A 20,914-nucleotide genomic window follows, 5' to 3' on the forward strand; every position below is an offset into this window, starting at 1 on the left:
CCCACAGACGGACGAAGAGTTTAACAAGATGCTCAGCAGCTTCCGTTCTGACTCGGCCGACCAACCCGGTAAAAAGGTTGCCTTGTTCCAAGAATCAGCCAGCCTGGAGACCCCCAAGGAAGTTGACTGGCGCACCAAAGGTTATGTCACCCCAGTCAAGAACCAGGTGAGTCCAGAGCAACCTGAGGAGACTTAATGGCCAAGCTCAGGATTCCTAGAGGGGCCCTTTTTAACATCTCTCTGTTGGAGCAGGCCAATGTCTCAGTCTCAGTCAGTTTTATTGCACATAGCCAAAGGCTGCCACAATGTACACAGAATTATTTGACAATTAAAAGAAAATATACTGAATTGATAAAAAGACTTAAAACATTTATATTATTAAAACATTACGTACTCTAAACAGAGCTATAAAAATACCCCAATGTGCAAATAAAAACATTAAACAATAAAATTCATAAGCTAAAATCATCACATGGTCACTAATGTTAAAAACAATATCAATTAATACAGTGTGCAATTTATACTCAGAGTTTGGTGACAAAGATAGAGCATAGCCTGAGGTAGATAGATAGGATCAAGTAAATTCATCTCCTTTACAGTTAATGGCTACCTTGGCTATATAATTTGCTCTAATTTTCCTAGCAGCAGTTGCAAAAAGTGCTACACGCCAGGTCACATACTTATCTGTGTTTGTGAGGAGATATAAAATCATGTCAAAGGGGTTCTGGCCAGGGGACCCTGTCATTATAGGTACTAAAAATCTTTTTCTTGCATCATTATATAAAGGACAGTGCAAGATATAATGCATAAGGTCCTCTACTTCAGAAAATCCCCTAATGCAAACACGTTCATTTTTTGGTATGCCTCTGTGTCTCCCATCTCTATAAGCAGAGCTTATTGTATTTAGTCATAGCTCTGTAAAAGCTTTTCGAAGTTGTGCAAAAGTCATTGTCAGGGAACTGCCATCTGAGACGCAGGAGGTGAAGGGGCTCACGGAGGGTGAGAGAGACCATTCAGCTGAGGAGGGGACCAGCAGGGGGAGAAGTGGAGTTCCAAGGGAAAGTGAGTCGGAGGGAGGGCTCAGAGACACTTCAAGCGAGAACAGTGGGGAGGTTTCAGGACCTCCTGTAGGGACACCCACTCCTCGCCGGAAACTGTCACGCCGAGAGTCCAGAAGACGCGTTTCCGTTAAGGAGCTTTTATGCTGGAAGAAGTTCCGTAAACGCCCACTGTCCGATTCAACGAGCGACTGATGGAGCCATGCTTAAGGAGCTCCGTCACAGACAGAGGTTTGTGGACTTAGCCAAACTCTGAGGGACTAGGATTTTACGCACAAGCAGCTCACCATCCCATCACAGCAATCGGACAGTCCCTGAAAGCAGCTTGTGCAGAGAGGCATCATGAGCAACCCAGCCGGAGCCGGGGGAGCAGGAGGAGCTGGAGAGGGTCCAAGCCTGGAAGAAAGGTACAGGGTGTTGGAAGTCCAGCTAGCACTGCAAACGGCGAGGCTAGAGGAAAGGAGGGCGCAGGATGCAGAAAAGGCAAAAGGCGCTACACTAGCAAGAAAGATGCCAGGTTTGGTGCAGAAGTTTGGGGGGGACCCCAGGAACTACCAAGCCTTTAGGACAGAGATGCAGTATGCTCTCGAACTGCAGTTTAACGACTTTCCCGACGAGGCATCGCGAGTGGCGTTTGTGATTGGCCATCTCGAAGGGGGGGCGAGAGACTGGGTTAGACCCCTGATGGCAGGGAATAGTGAAATGCTGAAGGACACGAGGAAGTTTTTTCGCGCCATGGATTTGATGTTTTCCAGCGAGATTGAACAGGGACTGGTGCGCAGACAATTGATGGCTTGCAAACAGGGTAGCCGATCGGTTCGTGAGTACTGGACTGAGTTTACAATGTTGATACATAAATTAGGGTGGGACCTATCGGCGGAACCCATTCAAATGCTCTTTGAAGAGGGGCTTTCTTCGGCGGTGAAAGACGAACTTTCCCGAGCGCCCAGGGCGGAGTCTATGGACCAGCTGACCAAATCAGCGCTGACCATTGGAGCGCGCCAGGAGGCAAGAGCCTTGGAGAAGCGGGAGGGGAAAGGAGAGCGTTGGAGGGATTTCCGCATTCCAGAGATTCCAGAGCCGAGTTTCCCGCCAGGAGAGCCGATGGAAGTTGGAACAGCGCGCGCGCGCGCAGTTTCAAATCCCAGTGAAGGGAGGAAGAAGGAGGAAAAGAGCGCCAAGAAATGTTATCTGTGCCAGCAGCCAGGTCACTTTGCCAGAGTCTGCCCGCAAAGAAAGGAATGGCAAGGGATGGCGGGAGCTGTTGGGGGAAAGGAGGAGGGAGTACAGGAGCCAGTAAAAGCCAACGCCTGGCTGCCACCGTCAGGGCACTGCAGCCAGGCCAAGGAGCAGTAAAAGTGCCCACTCCGGAACCTCCAAGACCAGCCCTAGTAATAGAGGTGTTGCTAGAGCTGGCGAACGGATACCCACTAAAGACAAAGGCGCTGTTGGACTCAGGCAGCTCCTGTAATTTTATGAGTAAGGAGTTTGCAGCCGAACACCAGATACAGATACTCCCTTTAAGCAACCCCCTGCAGGTGACCACGATCGATGGGAGGGAGCTGTTGGGAGGAGAAGTTAGCCTACAGACCGTCCCAATGGTTATGAGGGTGGCCAGGCACACCGAAAGGATAGCGTTCAATGTGGCCACCCTGGGAGGGGCTCCCGTCATTTTGGGAATGAGCTGGCTAGCGTTGCATGACCCGCTAGTGGGCTGGCATCAGAGAGTGGTCTCCTTTGGGTCAGCACATTGCCTGGAACACTGCAGAGAAGGAAAGGTGCCAGAAGGGGCAAAAGCCTTTCTAGCAGGGACGGAAGTGGCGGACAAAGGGAAGGTGCCCAAACAATACGCTGACCTGAGCAAGGTCTTCAGCGAAAGGGAAGCAGATAAACTACCACCGCATAGAGACTTTGACTGCCAAATTAACCTGGTCCCTGGGGCCCAGCTCCTAGTGGGCAAGCTGTACGCCATGTCAGACAGGGAAATGCAGGAGTTAAGGGAGTTTATTGATAAAAACCTGAAGAGGGGCTTCATCAGAGAGTCCAGAGCGGTGGGGGGGAGCCCAGTGTTTTTTGTGGACAAAAAAAACACGGATAAACCCAGGCTTGTAGTGGACTACCGGCGGCTAAATGCCGTGTCAGAACCAGTGACTTTCCCCATGCCCAGGATTGATGACATTTTGACCAGGGTGAGGAAGGGAAAGATATTCACGAAACTGGACCTGAGAGGGGCATACAACCTGATACGAATAAGGAAAGGGGATGAATGGAAAACCACCATGTTCACCCCTTTGGGGGCTTTTGAATATCTCGTTATGCCATTCGGATTGCAATCAGGCTCCGCCTGTTTTCAATCGCTCATGAACCATGTCCTGGGACCTTTGCTTTACCAGAATTGCGTGGCCTTCCTCGATGACGTGCTGATATATTCGGAGAATGAGGAGCAGCATGTAAAGGATGTCAGGGAAGTGCTGAGCCAGCTGCAAGCAAACCAGCTGTGGGTGAAATTGGAGAAGTGTCAGTTTCACACCAAGGAGGTGGAATTCCTGGGGTACCGCTTATCAGACAAGGGATTAGCCATGGATCCAGGCAAGGTCCAGGCGGTGCTGGAATGGAAGACACCGAAAACGAAAAAGGATGTGCAAAGGTTCTTAGGGTTTGGGAACTTTTACCGTAAATTCATCAAGAACTTTGCCCACTTAACGGCTCCCATCACGGACTGTCTAAGCAGCAAGAAGAAATTCGTTTGGACGGCGGAGGCGGAGCAAGCATTTGAGGAATTGAAAAGGGCATTCGCTTCGGAAGAACAGCTCCTGCATGTGGATTTACAAAAACCCATGAGAGTGGAAACTGATGCCTCAGACCGGGCGGTGGGGGCGGTGCTGCTTCAGCCAGGGAGCAATAAGTCGGAATGGAGACCGTGTGCCTTCTTTTCGCGTAAGCTGAACAAATCCGAGAGGAACTACACCGTATATGACCGAGAACTACTCGCCATTCACGAAGCGTTCCGGAGATGGAGACATTTACTAATTGGCATTTACCAATTGACATTTACTAAGTGTGTACGGACCACAAGAATTTGGAGTATTGGAGAACGGCACGGGTGCTCAACCAACGACAAGTGAGGTGGGCCCAGGAGTTCTCCAAATTCCATTTTGAAATCTGCTATGTGCCAGGTCCAGAAAACATTAGAGCGGACGCTCTCTCACGCAAACCAGAATATTTGGAGGGGGAGGGAGCGCCTGAAGAGAGACATATTATCCCAGAGGACCACTGGGTGTGTGGGGCGGCCTGGGTGGGGCAAAGAGAACTGGTAGAGGGAACGGTAAATGATGAATACGCCCAGGATAAGCTCAGAGGTTTAAGGAGAGAGGGAGAAGACCCCGGAGGTTTTGAAGAAAGAAACGGGGCATTGTATTACAAAGGGGCACTATATATACCCGAAGGGGAATTGAGGGGGAGAGTACTCAAACAGCTGCACGACAACCCCACAGCGGGGCATTTTGGGCAACACAAGACCATGTGGTTAGTGACCAGGGAGTTTTGGTGGCCCAAGGTGAGGGAGGATGTACGGGAGTATGTGAGAAGGTGTGACCAATGCCAGAGAGCCAAAGGAGAAAGGCGGGCGCCAGCGGGGTTATTAGAACCGTTACCCACACCAGAACGACCGTGGGAGGCGGTATCGATAGATTTTATGACTGATCTGCCCAAATCCCAGGGGAAAACCGCCATACTAGTCGTAGTAGACCTGTTAACTAAGATGGGTCACTTTGTAGCTTGCTCACATGCAGTCACGGCGGAAGAGACAGTGAAATTGTTTGTAGAACATATTTTTAGGCTGCATGGCGCCCCCTTGAGCGTGGTCTCCGACAGAGGGAAACAGTTCACGTCTAGATTCTGGAGGAAACTTATGAGCTTGTTGCACGTAGAGGTCAACTTTTCGACTGCCAGGCACCCTGAGACCAATGGGCAGGCGGAGAGGGCAAACGGTATCCTCCAACAATACCTGAGGTGTTATGTCAATGACAGAGAGAACGATTGGGTCGAAAAGTTGGCGCTAGCGGAATTTGCTTACAATAATGCAGAGAATGTGTCCACCGGGATGAGCCCCTTTTTGGCTAATTATGGGTGCCACCCCAGGGCGTTTCCAGGGGAAGGAGGGGAGAGATGGAGTGTCCCGGCCGCTGAACATTTTGTAGAAGAGATGGAAGCGATCCATCGTCAACTCCAACTCAACTTAGAAAGGGCCAAAGAAGAATATAAGAGGCAGGCAGACAAGAGCAGAAGGGAAGGTGAAACCATTAGGGTGGGGAGTCAGGTCTGGCTATCAACCCAAGGGTTGCCGTTCAAGGGGGGTTGCAAGAAATTGAGACCCAAAAGATTGGGACCATTTGAGGTCATCCAACAGGTCAACCCAGTGGCTTTCAGACTCCGGTTACCGAACCACATGAAACTGCACCCAGTATTCCACAGGTCATTACTGTCACCATATAGGGGGGAAGGTGAAGGGGTATCCACACGGGGGCCAGCCATAGAAGAAAGGGAAAGCAGCAACCATGTGGCGGAAATCATCGACTCCAGGTGGAAGGGTAATCAGGTGGAGTATTTGGTCGCGTGGGAAGGGGAACCGGAGTCGGAAAACACCTGGGTGACGGCAGAGGAGGTCCGTGACGAGATCTTGATCGAAACGTTTCACCAAAGGTTCCCCAGGAAACCTCAGCCAGTAGCGAGGTTCCGGAGGGAGTACTTTGGCACCACCGACGATGAGGAGGAACTGGAAGGATTCAGGGAATCGGAGTTGGAAGAAGGAGCAGACTCCGATGAGGAGGAGTACTTGGAAACCGGAAACAGCAACAGGTGGAGGGAAGTGTTCGAAACTTCGGAAGATGAGGGAGGTTCCTTCAGGGGTTTTGCTCCCTCGCCTCCCGCAGAGGCGGGGAGGGAAGGGGGTGAAGGGGGCCCTGGAGGGGAGGTGGATGTCAGGGAACTGCCATCTGAGACGCAGGAGGTGAAGGGGCTCACGGAGGGTGAGAGAGACCATTCAGCTGAGGAGGGGACCAGCAGGGGGAGAAGTGGAGTTCCAAGGGAAAGTGAGTCGGAGGGAGGGCTCAGAGACACTTCAAGCGAGAACAGTGGGGAGGTTTCAGGACCTCCTGTAGGGACACCCACTCCTCGCCGGAAACTGTCACGCCGAGAGTCCAGAAGACGCGTTTCCGTTAAGGAGCTTTTATGCTGGAAGAAGTTCCGTAAACGCCCACTGTCCGATTCAACGAGCGACTGATGAAGCCATGCTTAAGGAGCTCCGTCACAGACAGAGGTTTGTGGACTTAGCCAAACTCTGAGGGACTAGGATTTTACGCACAAGCAGCTCACCATCCCATCACAGTCATCATCGTCATCATCATCATCATCAAACCATCATCATCAAACCTTTATTGCATTAGCATACAGCCATAGCAGGATAAGACAAACATGCTAGAGAGAAGCAACCTAACAAAATTCAAATGATATTACTGGCATTGTGACATTTAAATTACCCTAAAACAATAATGTAAAAATTTAGTTGCCAGCGCCGGGAATCTAAAATGCAGATGTATATAAAACATATAATGGCCCCAAAATAGGCTCGGCACATTAGGTTAAAAAGGTAATACAAAGAATTAAAACAGGTCCAGGTCTGGGACACACTACCCAGTCAGTGTAGCCCTGAGTTTCAAAGCCTGCACTATAAAGATTTCCACCCCACGTGAAATTTGGGGATTTGCGTCCACAAGAAGCGATTTCAAACAGTCTTCCTTAGATGTGATGGTGGGCGGGATCAAGAGGAGGAGCTTAGTTCTTATTAGCTCATACATAGGGCAGTAGAAAAAGAAGTGTATGAAGTCCTCTACTTCATTCATTGTGCATGGACATAGACGCTGAGTAATGGGGGTCTTAAAGTAATAATAATAATAATAATAATAATAATAATAATAATTTATTATTTATACCCCGCCCATCTGGCTGAGTTTCCCCAGCCACTCTGGGCGGCTCCCAATCAGTGTTAAAAACAGTACAGCGTTACATATTAAAAACTTCCCTGAACAGTGCTGCCTTAAGATGTCTTCTGAATGACAGGTAATTATTTATCTCTTTGACATCTGATGGGAGGGCGTTCCACAGGGCGGGCGCCACTACCGAGAAGGCCCTCTGTCTGGTTCCCTGTAGCCTCACTTCTCGCAATGAGGGAACCGCCAGAAGGCCCTCGGCGCTGGATCTCAGTGTCCGGGCTGAACGATGGGGGTGGAGACGCTCCTTCAGGTATACAGGACCGAGGCCATTTAGGGCTTTAAAGGTCAGCACCAACACTTTGAATCGTGCTCGGAAACGTACTGGGAGCCAATGCAGATCTCTCAGAACCGGTGTTATGTGGTCCCGGCGGCCACTCCCAGTCACCAGTCTAGCTGCCGCATTCTGGATTAATTGCAGTTTCCGGGTCACCTTCAAAGGTAGCCCCACGTAGAGCGCGTTGCAGTAGTCCAAGCGTGAGATAACTAGAGCATGCACCACTCTGGCGAGACAGTTCGCGGGCAGGTAGGGTCTTAGCCTGCATACCAGGTGGAGCTGGTAGACAGCTGCCCTGGACACAGAGTTAACCTGCGCCTCCATGGACAGCTGTGAGTCCAAAATGACTCCCAGGCTGCGCACCTGGTCCTTCAGGGGCACAGTTACCCCATTCAAGACCAGGGAATCCCCCACACCAACCCGCTCCCTGTCCCCCAAAAACAGTACTTCTGTCTTGTCAGGATTCAACCTCAATCTGTTAGCCGCCATCCATCCTCCAACCGCCTCCAGGCACTCACACAGGACCTTCACCGCCTTCACTGGTTCTGATTTAAAGGAGAGGTAGAGCTGGGTGTCATCTGCATACTGATGAACACCCAGTCCAAACCCCCTGATTATCTCTCCCAGCGGCTTCATATAGATATTAAAAAGCATGGGGGAGAGGACAGAACCCTGAGGCACCCCACAAGTGAGAGCCCAGGGGTCTGAACACTCATCCCCCACCACCACTTTCTGGACACGGCCCAGGAGGAAGGAGCGGAACCACTGTATGACAGTGCCCCCAGCTCCCAGCCCCTCTAGACGGTCCAGAAGGATGTTATGGTCGATGGTGTCAAAGGCCGCTGAGAGATCCAGCAGAACTAGGAAACAGCTCTCACCTTTGTCCCTAGCCCGCCGGAGATCATCAACCAGCGCGACCAAGGCAGTTTCAGTCCCATGGTGAGGCCTGAATCCCGATTGGAAGGGATCCAAATGGTCCGTTTCCTCCAGGCGTGCTTGGAGTTGTTCAGCAACCACCCGCTCAATCACCTTGCCCAAGAATGGCAGATTTGAGACTGGGCGATAGTTGGCCAAATTGGCCGGGTCTAAAGATGTTTTTTTAAGAAGCGGTTTAATGACCGCCTCTTTCAGCGGGTCTGGGAAGGCTCCCTCACAGAGGGAAGCATTCACCACCCCGCAGAGCCCATCGCCCAGCCCTTCCCGGCTCGCTTTTATCAGCCAGGATGGGCAAGGATCAAGGAGACAGGTGGTCGGTTTCACTTGTCCAAGCAGCCTGTCCACATCCTCAGAGGTAACAGATTGGAATTGATCCCATGTAACAGGACCAGACAGAACTCTAGCACTCTCCCGCCCTGGCCCTGCTCCCACGGTGGAGTCTACCTCCTTCTGAATCTGAGCGATTTTATCTGCAAAAAACTTTGCAAAAGCATTGCAGGAGATCTTGGGGTCCCTACCAGGCCCCGGTGGTACAGGTGGTTCCGATAGATTGCGAACCACCTGAAAAAGTCTCCTGCTGCTGTTTTCTGCAGATGCAATGGAGGCGGCGAAGAAGGCCCTCTTCGCCGTCGCCATTGCCACTTGGTAGGCTTGACGTTGAGCTCTAACCCGTGTCCGGTCTGATTCAGAATGAGTTTTCCGTCACCGGCACTCTAGCCGTCTCAACGATTGTTTCATCACCCTCAGCTCCGGGGAAAACCACGGGGCTACAGTCCGGACTCCATGCAATCGGAGAGGGCGCTTCGGAGCCAGACAGTCAATAGCCCTGGTTAACTCCGCATTCCAGCGTGCCACCAGGGAATCAGCTGAAAGGCCATCAACTTGGGATAAAGCATCCCCTACCACTCTCTGGAAGCCAATTGGATCCATTAAGTGGCGGGGGCGGACCATCCGAATCGGTCCCACCTCCCTGCAGAGGGGAAGGGTTGCGGAGAAGTCCAGTTGCACCAGGAAGTGATCTGACCATGGCACTTCTTTTGTTTCGCTTTTAGTTAGTGTCAGATCACCAACATCCATAGAGGTGAACACCAAGTCTAAGGCATGTCCACGGCTATGAGTTGGGCCAAACTTATTCAGGGACAGCCCCATGGAGGCCATGCTTTCCACGAAGTCCCGAGCGGCCCCTTGTAAGGTCGTGTTGGCATGGATGTTAAAATCCCCCAGGACAACCAAGCTAGGTGTCTCCAGGAGCATATCTGCCACGACCTGAAGCAGCTCGGGCAGGGAATCCTTGGTGCAGCGGGGAGGTCGGTACACCAGTAGGAATCCTATACTGCCCCTATTGCCCAACTTCCAGGACATGCACTCAGAAAACTGGGTCTTCCCAATAGGACGCCTGGTGCAGACTAATGACTTCCTAAAAATCACTGTAACCCCCCCTCCCCGCCCACATGACCTGGGTTGCTGTGCGTAAGAGAAACCTGGTGGGCAAGCAGCGGCAAGGACAGGCCCATCTGCTTCATCCAACCAGGTCTCTGTCACACATGCCAGGTCAAATCCTCCATCCACAATCAGGTCGTGGATGGCAGTGGTTTTATTCATCATTGACCTGGCATTGCACAGCAACACTTTCAGGTCATGTGGGTTTCCCTTGCTGATTACTGTATCCTTCCGGTCAGGACCAGACCTGGAGGCAGGGATAGTCCTCAAACAACGACTAAACCAGCCTCCTTGGTAATGACATGGTCTGGACTTAGCATAACTCCTCCTCCTGCCCGTGATCACTGAGATCGGGTGTCCCAATACATCCCCCCCTGTGGAACCTGCCCCACCCAATCTATTGGCTGAGGCCCACTACCAGGCAGCCATGACCCTTCCCCTTAAAAAGCAAAATACAAACTATATAATAATTTAACAGAATAATAATAATAATAAAACAAAACAGAACAAAACAAAACAAAGCAAGAAACAATAGTGCTGACTAAATGCTTATCCCACCCCAAGCAAAAATAAAATAATGAAATAATATAATATTATAAAAAACAACAACCACCATTTAAGGTGCTGCAAATTAAAAGCGGTTAAAACATTTAAAACCATTTTGTCCATTGCTGCCGGTAGCTGCTTCAGGCCTCTAAACTGTAGTGGTAGTGCAGGCCCCGCCCCCTAGGCCGGATGGAGTTGGCAGGAGAGGGAGCGGTCTTCCCAGCACTCACACAAGCAGCAGCAGCCGTGTCCCGGAGGCCTCTCTCAGGCCTCTTATGCTGTGGCGGTGAGTGCAGGCCCCGCCCCCTAGGCCGGATGGAGTTGGCAGGAGAGGGAGCGGTCCTCCCAACACTCACGCGAGCAAATCCCCTGCAAGAAGGCCGTGGGTATAGAATGGAAACGGGCCATGGTAAACGCTCTTCTCAAATTGGGCTCCGTCAGGTCTATCAAGTAGTTGGCAAGTGATCTTACCACTTTCACTTTAGGGAGCCACTTGGAGAGGCGAGCTGTGGTGGACTGTGCCCGGTCCATGGCCTCGTCTCTTGTAAGAATCCAGGCCCGGATATTATGATGGTCCCAAGATGACAGCGTGTCAAGATCTGGGAGGGAGTAGCGTGCCGTGATAATCTCCATGGCCTTGGACCATTTGTTGTTATGAGCACAAGTTAAAAAGGCTTGCCTGGCTAGTAGGGAGCCTGGGGCTTTGATTAATTTACAATAAAAACTAATTATTCTAATGTGGGCTCTCACAACAATAGAGGGGAGGCCCAGTTCTGTTCTTAACTGTGCAGCAACCGAGCCCTTGGGGAGGCCCAGTAACTTTCGTGCAAAAGAGTTTTGTAGAATCTCGAGCCATTGTAGTGTTTTTAAATTCCACCCCCAGATTTCAACCCCATACAGTAACATCGGGAGGACTTTGCTGATAAATGCTTTTCTGACTGGAGGAACCAACTGGCTGCCTTTTGCATAGAAGAATTTCTCCAGGGCTTTGATGGTTCTACGGGCAGACAGGATGGTCATATTTAGGTGAGCTGACCAACTAAGCCCATGCTGAAAAGTGATGCCCAAATACTTGAATGCTGAACAATATTCAATAGAGTGGCCCTCAAAATTCCAGAATGGCTTCCGAGTTTTCGTGCCAAAAGTAAGAATTTTGGTTTTGGCGAAATTGATTTTGAGGGAGTTGGTGTCACAATATGTCATGAGCCCTCTGAGCATGTTGTTTAAGCCCTGCTTGGTTAAAGACAGTATCACCATGTCGTCCGCATAGAGTAATATGGGGATCTTAATCTGTTGTAAAGAGGGGGCAGATTGGTTTAGGGCCTTCATGGTTGTAACGATGTCATTAATGTAGAAATTAAATAGAAAAGGGGCCAAGAGGCAGCCCTGTTTGACCCCTTTATTCAGAGGGAAAGAATCAGAAAGAGCTCCCAGAGGGCCAAATTTTACTCTGGCCGATATGTCATTATGAATTTCCATAAGAAGGTGGAGGAGTCTCTTATCTATGTTGTTGTAACTAAGCTTCTGCCATAGCCTATCTCTAGGGATGGAGTCAAAAGCGGAGGTCAGGTCCACAAAAGCCGCGTGTAGTTTGCAGTTGAACCTGTTTAGGTATTTATCAATCAATGTAAATAGAACAAGACATTGGCCAGATGTACTATGACCTTTACGGAAGCCAGCCTGTTCCGGATGGAATAGCTTTGTTTCTTCTGCCCACTCGATCAATTTCTCTAACAAGAATCTAGAGTAAACCTTGTATGATATGTCCAGCAGGCTAATAGGTCGATAGTTACGCGGATCTTGTGGGTCCCCCTATTTATGTATTGGGATGACTATGCTCTGTTTCCAGTTAGGTGGAATCTTAAGAGTAGCATTAATAGTGGTAAAGAGAGATGCTAAAATAGGGGCCCACCACGTCTGGTTCGATAAAAATACCTCAGGTGGTATCATATCCTCCCCCGGGGATTTATCCCCTGATAGCATGCTAATTAGTTGTAAACATCTCTCTGGGGAAACTGGTTCCCAGGTGGGCAAGGCAGATGCTGGAAGAGAAGAGACTACGTTTACTTCAGGATCTGGGGCGGAATACAGCTGAGCAAAGTGAGAGTGCCAACTGGCTGCTGTGATATTATTAACGATGAATGAGTGGGGTCTTGAACCAGCATTAATTAAATTCCAGAATTTCTTGTCGTCACGGGTTTTAATGGCCACTGACAGGGCCGTCCAGCGTTCTTTCGCAAAGAGCAATTTCTTATGTTGAAGCAACTTCTTGTAGTATGAACGGAATTGGGCTAACTCCCTGATTTTGCTCTGGGAGCTGTCTGATTTCATATCAGACTGAAGAAATCTAAGCCAACTTCTGCACTGTTTGCATTCTTGGTCGAACCAAGTTTGATTCTTCCAGGTTAGAATCGCTCGGGGAGGTTTCGTGAGTGAAGGAAGCAAGTAGGCTAGAATTTGCTGGAAAGTTGAGAAATGATTCACATTCGTTGTTAACAGCTGAGCTTTCAAGGCTAGGATCTCAGGGGAATTTAGGAGGACTTTTATGTCTTGCTCCAGATAGATATCCCACTTCTTACGTCCGGGGGCTAAGATCAGTGGGTCCTGGAGGTGGAATGAGCTGGGAAGCCCCAGCTGTGTGTGGGGGAAGGAGATGGCGATTGGAAGGTGGTCACTTTCGGTTCTGTTGAACACATTGAAACAATATGCCTTATCATTAAATGCCGAGGAGGACCAGATGTAGTCTATAACGCTTGCCTCCCTCGAACCTAGAAAAGTATAGAATCCCCCGGACCAGTCTTTGGGTGTGCCATGCAAGCTGTGCAGCCCGCAGTTTATGGTAAGCTCCAGTAGTATGATGCCAGCCCTATTGATGGTCTTATCATGTGAATTCCACGTAGGAAACCACTCCTCTTCTATGAATAATTGCGACTTATGGGTGAATGAGCTTATATCTGCTCCGATTCTGGCATTAAAGTCCCCCATTATAAAGATCTCTGACTTTGGAAATTCAGCCACCGATTTATCGAGGATAAATCTTAAATCCTCCCAAAACTGATTTGAATGAGAAGGGGAGGAGGTAGATGGATTGTACAAGTTTACACATATGAAGTCCCCAACCGAGCTGTTAGTGATAATGTAAAGTTTGAATGGAATTACTCTCTAACCAAAAGAGAGGAGAGATATTAAGTTGAAGCTCCTGCGAAACAAATGTTACCAGGCCACCACTAGGGCGCCCATACAAATGTGTTTTGGTCGCAGGAATCACAAAGGCGTCATAGCCCGGTAGGGATGGGGGGGTGATGATTCTAGGCACCAGGTCTCTTGTATACCCATAATCTAGAATTTCGCTAAAAACTCTTTCATATCCCCGCCATCCTGTTTGGACGTCCATCCCGCCACATTCCAGGATAGCACATTAAAGCAGTTTGAAGAGGGACTATGTGCTAGTCAGTTACTCTGGTTACTGGTGGGAGAGGCATTGCCAAGGGTCTGAGACAGCACCAGGCGTGAAATTGCCGAAGGTAACGAAGGGGTGGTAATTTGATTGATATGTCCAACAGGGTCATCAATAAGACCTGAGCTGTCTCTTTGCACAGTGGCTTCCTTAACGTTTATGTATTGGCTTGAAGAGGTTGTGGGTAAATGAGGTTCTGCCAAAAGAGGTTGACTGGCAAAGGACGAGGATGTACAGTCATCTGAGTGGGCCGCACTGATTGAAGACTCCAGGTCAGGCATAGAAGAATAGGACATTGACAGATTTCCAAGATGAGGGGTGTTTGGCGCATTGCTCTTTAAGACGAAGGGCGAAGTAGTTGATTGCAGATCTATTAGTAGAGGTGAAGGGAGACTGCGTTGCGACGGAGTATGAGGAGCTTCCGCCAGGCAGACTGCCATATCATCCGTTATTGGAGTCCCAATATTTGCCAGGGATTTCTGGGGTGTTAGCCCCTTCATGACTGCGTTCCTTTGATTTAGTAGGTTACTATTATGGAACCCAATGGCGTCCGGCACACTTCTTCGCTGCGTGGCTCTGGTCTTCCCCCAGGGACCTCCGACTCAGCAGCACGTAAACACAGCGGAACAGAAGCAGGAATGTCGTTCGTGTGAGGGCAATAACTCAGGCTGAAACGCAGGCTGTCTCCTTATCTTTAAAGTCTTTATTCCTTAGCACAACACAACAGCTATAAATCTCCTGCCTGGCGACAGAGCGCACATCTTGCTCCTTTCTTGGAACGGAGCAAACACACACTGAGAGAACACAGGAAACCACTCCCCTCAGTGTTCTAAACCCCGCCTCAGAATGTGAGACGTCACTCAGAACTTCTTAACCGTGTGAGTTCTGAGCCTCTCTCCACACCCCCTCTCGAATCACGTTCTGAGAGGACTTCTGAGTGTTCAACACCTTTCCCATTGCCTTCCGCCCCTTCCTGGCATCGTTGTTAGGCACCTGTTGAACTTCCTCACAAATCTCAGGTTCGCACTGTGCGAAACCAACCCACGCATTTGTGACCTGAAACCTCTCAGGTGGAATTCCCTTTGTAGCCCGCGATGACCGCCTGGGCACAAACTGGGGTATTCCTTCTGACCCACTGGGGCCAGCAAGTGCGTCTTCCTCATCAGAAGACTCCCCCTCTGACTTGACACGTCTGTGAGCTTTCTCCATTATGCGCACAGGAGATGAGGGCTCACTCTTGGACACTCTCTTAACAACCTGTGGAGACGCCCTACTCTGTTTCGGGACCCGGTCTCCACCAGCAGGTTCAGGCTCTGGCTCTCCCTCCTCCTCAGAGTCAGACAGACAATCTGAGTGAACGTCAGAGCGCGCTTTGCGCCTTGCCCAACCATCCTGCTCAAAGAACTCAGCCTGTTTACTGACCAGAAGCTTGGTCTGATCACCTTCTGGATATGCGAATCTCCATCCTTTTGTCGCAGGCTCATATCCACAGAAGATCATTTCCTGGTACCTTGGGCCACCCTCCTGCTGCAGAAACTTTGGTACAGGCAATGTTTTATCTCAGGTACGAAATAGACCTTCAATTCAGCCTGCAAGAAAGAAACAAACAGGTTAGCAAAATGAGTCACATGTCCCTGTGAACAAGTAGCAAATTTAACTGTTTTCCCAGTTGAAACAGCCTTGCAGTTCCACATTTGTCCATCAGGTGGCGCTGTTACCAGATGGGCATTAGCAGCCGAGTCCACAACCCAACGTAGGACCCTCCCCCCTCCGGAGTTGTCCTTCTTTGTTGCCTTAGCAACCGACTACCTGCTGCCCCCGACCTTGGGGCCTTCGCTGCAGGTGTTGTTGTCCAAAACTGCCATAGACGCAGACAGCTGATAAGCGTTTTCTTCCCCTTCTGGAGCGCGTACTTTCTGCGGTTTCCCACGCCTGCCTGCTCTGCAGGGCTTGTTGTCATGGAAACCCGGCTGGTTCCCATGGGAAGCAACCTTGGAAACATCCTGCCCTGTCTCCCTTGCTCTCTGTGGGCAGCTCCGACACAAGTGGTCCGGGGAGTTACAAACAAAGCAGCGGCGAACGGAAAAAGCCTGAACAGAGCACTCCGTTGGTCTGGCCCCTCTGCAACTGGAGGAGCCGCCCGAGCCAGCCTTGCCCTCTCTGATACGCCGTTCTTCTTCATCCCCAAGACGGCCGGTCACATATTCCAGCGTCAGCTGTTGCGGATCCATTGACTCCAGAGTTAGACACAAATTGTCATAACTCTTGTCCAGAGAGCTGAGCAAGATATAAACTTTCAGCTCCTCTGAGAAGTTCACCTGCAGCAATCTCAGCTGGTTGAACACAGAAAGCATCTCAGTTACATGCTTCCTGATGCTGTCCCCAGGACGCAGCTTCATCTCAAACAAGCGCCTGGTGGTGTGTATCTTTGCCCCAGCTGTTGTTCTGTGGTGCACTCTCTCCAGCGCACGGTAGGCCTCTACAGCAGTCTCAAGCCCCTCAACCAATGGCAGTTGCGAACCCTCCAGGCTGAGCACTATAGCTCCCAGGGCCTTCTGGTTCCTTCTGCGCGAGGCATGAGCTTCTGCGACTTCCGCTGCCGTTGCTCCGGCTCCTGGCTGGGGCAATGGGGCCTGTTGCACCGCCTCCCACAGACCCTTGGCTTGTAGCCAGGCCTTTAGCTTCCTACTCCACTCCTCCCAGTTCTTGCCGTCCAGCCTCTCAAAAGGGACGGAGTACGATTCATGGCTGTCTGCCATCTTGCCCCGGGGCCCGGCCTACTTACGGTACAGTAGCACCTCCCGGTCCAGCAGATCCTTCCCAGCGAGCTCCCTTCTGGGCACAACTCCAACTGGTTCCAGCCTCCTTAGCTGGCCTTTGGCTGCTCCTCAGCCGACTCTGACTGCAGTCTTCCTTCCCAGCGTCTCATCAGCTGGCCTTTGGCTGCAGTCTTCTCCTCAGCCGGCTTCCCCCACACGCACGAACGTTGCTTATCTTAATTGCTGATGGTCCATAACCTATGGAACCCAATGGCGTCCGGCACACTTCTTCGCTGCGTGGCTCTGGTCTTCCCCCAGGGACCTCCGACTCAGCAGCACGTAAACACAGCGGAACAGAAGCAGGAACGTCGTTCGTGTGAGGGCAATAACTCAGGCTGAAACGCAGGCTGTCTCCTTATCTTTAAAGTCTTTATTCCTTAGCACAACACAACAGCTATAAATCTCCTGCCTGGCGACAGAGCGCACATCTTGCTCCTTTCTTGGAACGGAGCAAACACACACTGAGAGAACACAGGAAACCACTCCCCTCAGTGTTCTAAACCCCGCCTCAGAATGTGAGACGTCACTCAGAACTTCTTAACCGTGTGAGTTCTGAGCCTCTCTCCACAACTATGACCAGATTTTGAGGAGATTTTTTTCTCTTGAAGTACATGTGTAAGTTGCTGCTTGAGTATATCAAGCCTATTTATAACTTCCTGCTGTTCTTCTAATGGCAACTCACCATAGGATGAGATAAGGTCCCTCTCCTCTAAAGCAGCCAGATGGCTGGGCCCGCTTTGGTCATGCTTCTCTGTTGCTGGAGTAGATAAACCAGGTAGCTTGGGCTGAGAGGGAGGGTGAGGTTCCCGGGTGGGCAGCTTGAGTTTCAAGACTATGTCGCGCCAGTCTGGTGAGCGGATACCTTTTTGTACGATATTACGGAAAAGAGGTTTAATCCTGGTGTCATGAAAGACTCTCGTTGGAAAGATGCCCCAGGTGGCCAAAAGTCAATTCATTAAAATAAGATATGTGTTCATTGGCCTCTCTAAGTTTAAAATACAATGGGGCGCATGTAGATGTGCACATAGAGTTCAGATCGTTTAAAGATATTTTTCTGGGAATATAAGGGAAGTTCTTTAATCTCAGTCACTGAGAGGTCATATTTGCCCATCAGTTGGGCAGCATGATGTACCCAGTTTTTAACTGGTAATCCATTCGAGAGCTCAATCAGGCATTTTTTTGGGTAGCCTAGCGTTGTCCATCTGTTGAACTCTAAACCAGTAACAGAGAATTATTTTATGTATTTGGCTCTCTATGCTCAGCATGCGAGTTTCCAACCTGACCATGGCAGATTGCACGTCTTTGGGTAAACCTAAAAGAACTCTTAAAAAATAATTCTGTGGGGGTTCCAAACCACTGCACCATATAGAATCTGGGCCATTGTTTTTGCTTTATACACAGATAGAGCTGGGTTGACCAAATTTCCACCTTTACAGGCAGCGAATTTCAGAATAGCTTTTGCTGATTTAAAGGCTTGCAATTTAATATTGGATAGCTGTGTATTCCAAGATGCCGTTTCTGAATAAATCAATCCCAGATATTTAAACGTATTTACTTGGTTTATGATGTGTTCATCCATGTGCCAAACATGCTTTTTAGAATGCTTCCGAAATACAATGACCTGCGTCTTATCATAGTTTATGGATAAAGCATTCCTCGTGCAATATGAACTTAATTTTGAAAGCAGCCGTCTCAGGCCCACCTGGGTTCTAGATACAAGTACTAGGTCATCAGCATACATTAAAACTGAGAGTTTTTGGTTGAGAATTGTGACAGGGGCAAACTGTAGGCCCTCCAGTTCTTTAACCATGTCATTAATATAAAAATTAAACAGGAAAGGTGCCAAAATGCATCCCTGTTTGACTCCAGTAATGGTCTTAATTCTAGTGGTGAGATGGCCAGCCAGATCCACCTTTACTTGTATTGATGTGTCAGTATATAATGTTTTGATGAGAAATAATAGACGGAGGTCTATATTTGTCTTTTCCAATTTTTGCCACAATGCATGTCTTGGGACCGTATCAAAAGCTGACTTTAGATTGATAAAAGCAACATATAATTTTTGCTTCAAATTATGGATGTATTTACATAGCAGAAAGTTCATCACAAAGCACTGGTCCAACGTGGATTTCCCTCTTTGGAAACCTGCCTGGACTTCCGATATCACCTTATTTGTATCTGCCCATTCTTCTAGTCTCCCAAGAAGGAGCCTGGCATATAGTTTGGAGGCTACATCTAACAAACTAATGGGTCTATAATTGGCAGGGTTTTTCTTATCACCCTTTTTATATATTGGGGCAATTATACTCAACTTCCACCCTTCAGGTATGCGACCTGAGCTGTTAATGTATGAACACAGTTTTGCAAAAATGGGAGACCAGAAATCAGGTCTTATCTTATAGATCTCCATTGGGATCATGTCTTCTCCTGGAGCTTTATTAGCTAGCTGGCTTGCGATTAGCCTCTTAATCTGATTGGGCGTGACGTCTGGCCATTCTGGCAGTTCTGATAACTGAGTGTAGTAAACTTGTGGGGGTGGGTCAGGACAGGGGCCATATATTCCTGTAAAATATGTCAACCAATCCTTTCCTTGGACAGATGCTTCTAACGAGTAGCCCAACCCATTTGTGCCTTGGACAACCAGATGCCAAAATTTTCATGAATCCTTTTGAAGTGCTGCATCTCCCAATGCTTTCCACTGTTGTTCATAATATATTTGTTTCTTGCTTTTAAGTAATAATTTATAATTGTATCGTAATTGGGCTACCTCAGCTTGTAGAGCAAGATTGTGCTTATCCTGTTTTGACTTCAATTTTCTAAGTTCCCTAGCTAGACATTTTTTGCTATTCTGACATTCCTTATCAAACCAAGTCTGTCTCTTAAACTTTTTGTTTTTTATCACACTAGTTGTGGTCATCAATGGGCGCATTCGATTGATTATGTTCTCATAAAGTCCGATTATGTTTCCTGTTTCTAACAACATTTCCCCCTTTAATAAAGCAAATTCATGGGAATCCAGGATCTGAATCATTTTTTCTTGGACCTGTGCATTCCATTTTAACCTTCTATTTCCAAGTATCAGATATTCTGTTTCATCCAATAATTTAGGAAAGGCAGGAGAAACGAATGATGTCAGAGATAACTCAAGCGGAAAGTGGTCACTTTCAGCTCTGGGAATTATCCTGAAGGTATCTCGGTTAACTGGCACATTATTAGATGTTAGGATATAATCTATGGTGCTAGTAAATCCTCTGGGGGAGATAAAAATAAAATAACCCTCTTGATCCCCTTGACTATGCCCATTGCATAACAAAAGGTTATGCTTAATTATAAGTTCACAAAGATATTTCCCAGCGTGATTAGAGGTGGTGTCCACTGCTGCCCTCTGACAGATTTCGGGTTCGTCCTCCAAGTTTAGTCCAGATAATATTGTATTTTGTGGGGAAACAAGGCCGATCCGGGCATTGAAGAAAAGCCGAGGGTTAGGTGACAGAGAGTCTATACTTTCGAGTAGTTGGTCAAGTTTTCCCCAATATGATCTCAGTTCCCCACAAGACTTTACTGGAGGTATGTACACGCAGATGAAATTAGTATTTCTCAGGAGACTATCAGAAAGGGACAACACTAAAAAATTAGGGGTGGTCAACGAGGGACACTGTTGAATTGATACATTAAGAGAGGTTGACACCAGCACCGCCAGCCCCCCACTAGGCCTTCCATACTTTACAGTTTTAAGAGCTGGTTGAGTGTAACTTGTAAAACCCTGTAACTCAACCATAGTGCCCTCTTTTGCCCAGGTTTCTTGAAGAAAGATGATATCATGTGTTTGTAGATAAGAACAGAAATCACTGTCTTGGATCTTGTTCGTCCACCCTGTTACATTCCATGAGAGAAGTTTAATTGTTTTACAGTGATTTACTCTTAGTCAATTGTTGGCCAATGTACTCTTGGAGTTTACCAGTTTTTGAGGCAACAGAGTATTGCTAATGCTACTGGAATAATCCAGATGTTTGATTATTTCAGTCATCGTACATAAAGTACTCACATTTGTAATCACTGGGCCTTTTCTTTGCAAATTGCTTGCCAATGGGGATTCCTTGGGTGTATTTCCTGACTCCTCCTCTTCTAAATATCTCATCTTTGTCCAATACTCCGGTGGTTCTATAGTTATCATTCTGTTGTGGCCATTGGGTCTATTATCAGTCTCTGCCTCCGGTTCTTTAATCTCTTTCAATGTCTGGCTCATAAGATCAAGCCTCTTGATAACTGTTTGTTGCTCTTCCTGAGGGAGATTCTTAAAGGAGCTGAGAAAATCCTCTTCCAAAGGATTTACA

The 20,914-nt window shown here is 48.6% G+C and overlaps 1 pseudogene; it reads left to right on the plus strand.

The window, feature by feature from the left end:
• Positions 1–20,914, plus strand: part of LOC128406031 (procathepsin L-like) — a 94,123-nt pseudogene that overhangs the window by 24,443 nt on the left and 48,766 nt on the right.

Source organism: Podarcis raffonei, chromosome W (genome assembly GCF_027172205.1).
Source record: "Podarcis raffonei isolate rPodRaf1 chromosome W, rPodRaf1.pri, whole genome shotgun sequence".
Taxonomy (NCBI): domain Eukaryota; kingdom Metazoa; phylum Chordata; class Lepidosauria; order Squamata; family Lacertidae; genus Podarcis; species Podarcis raffonei.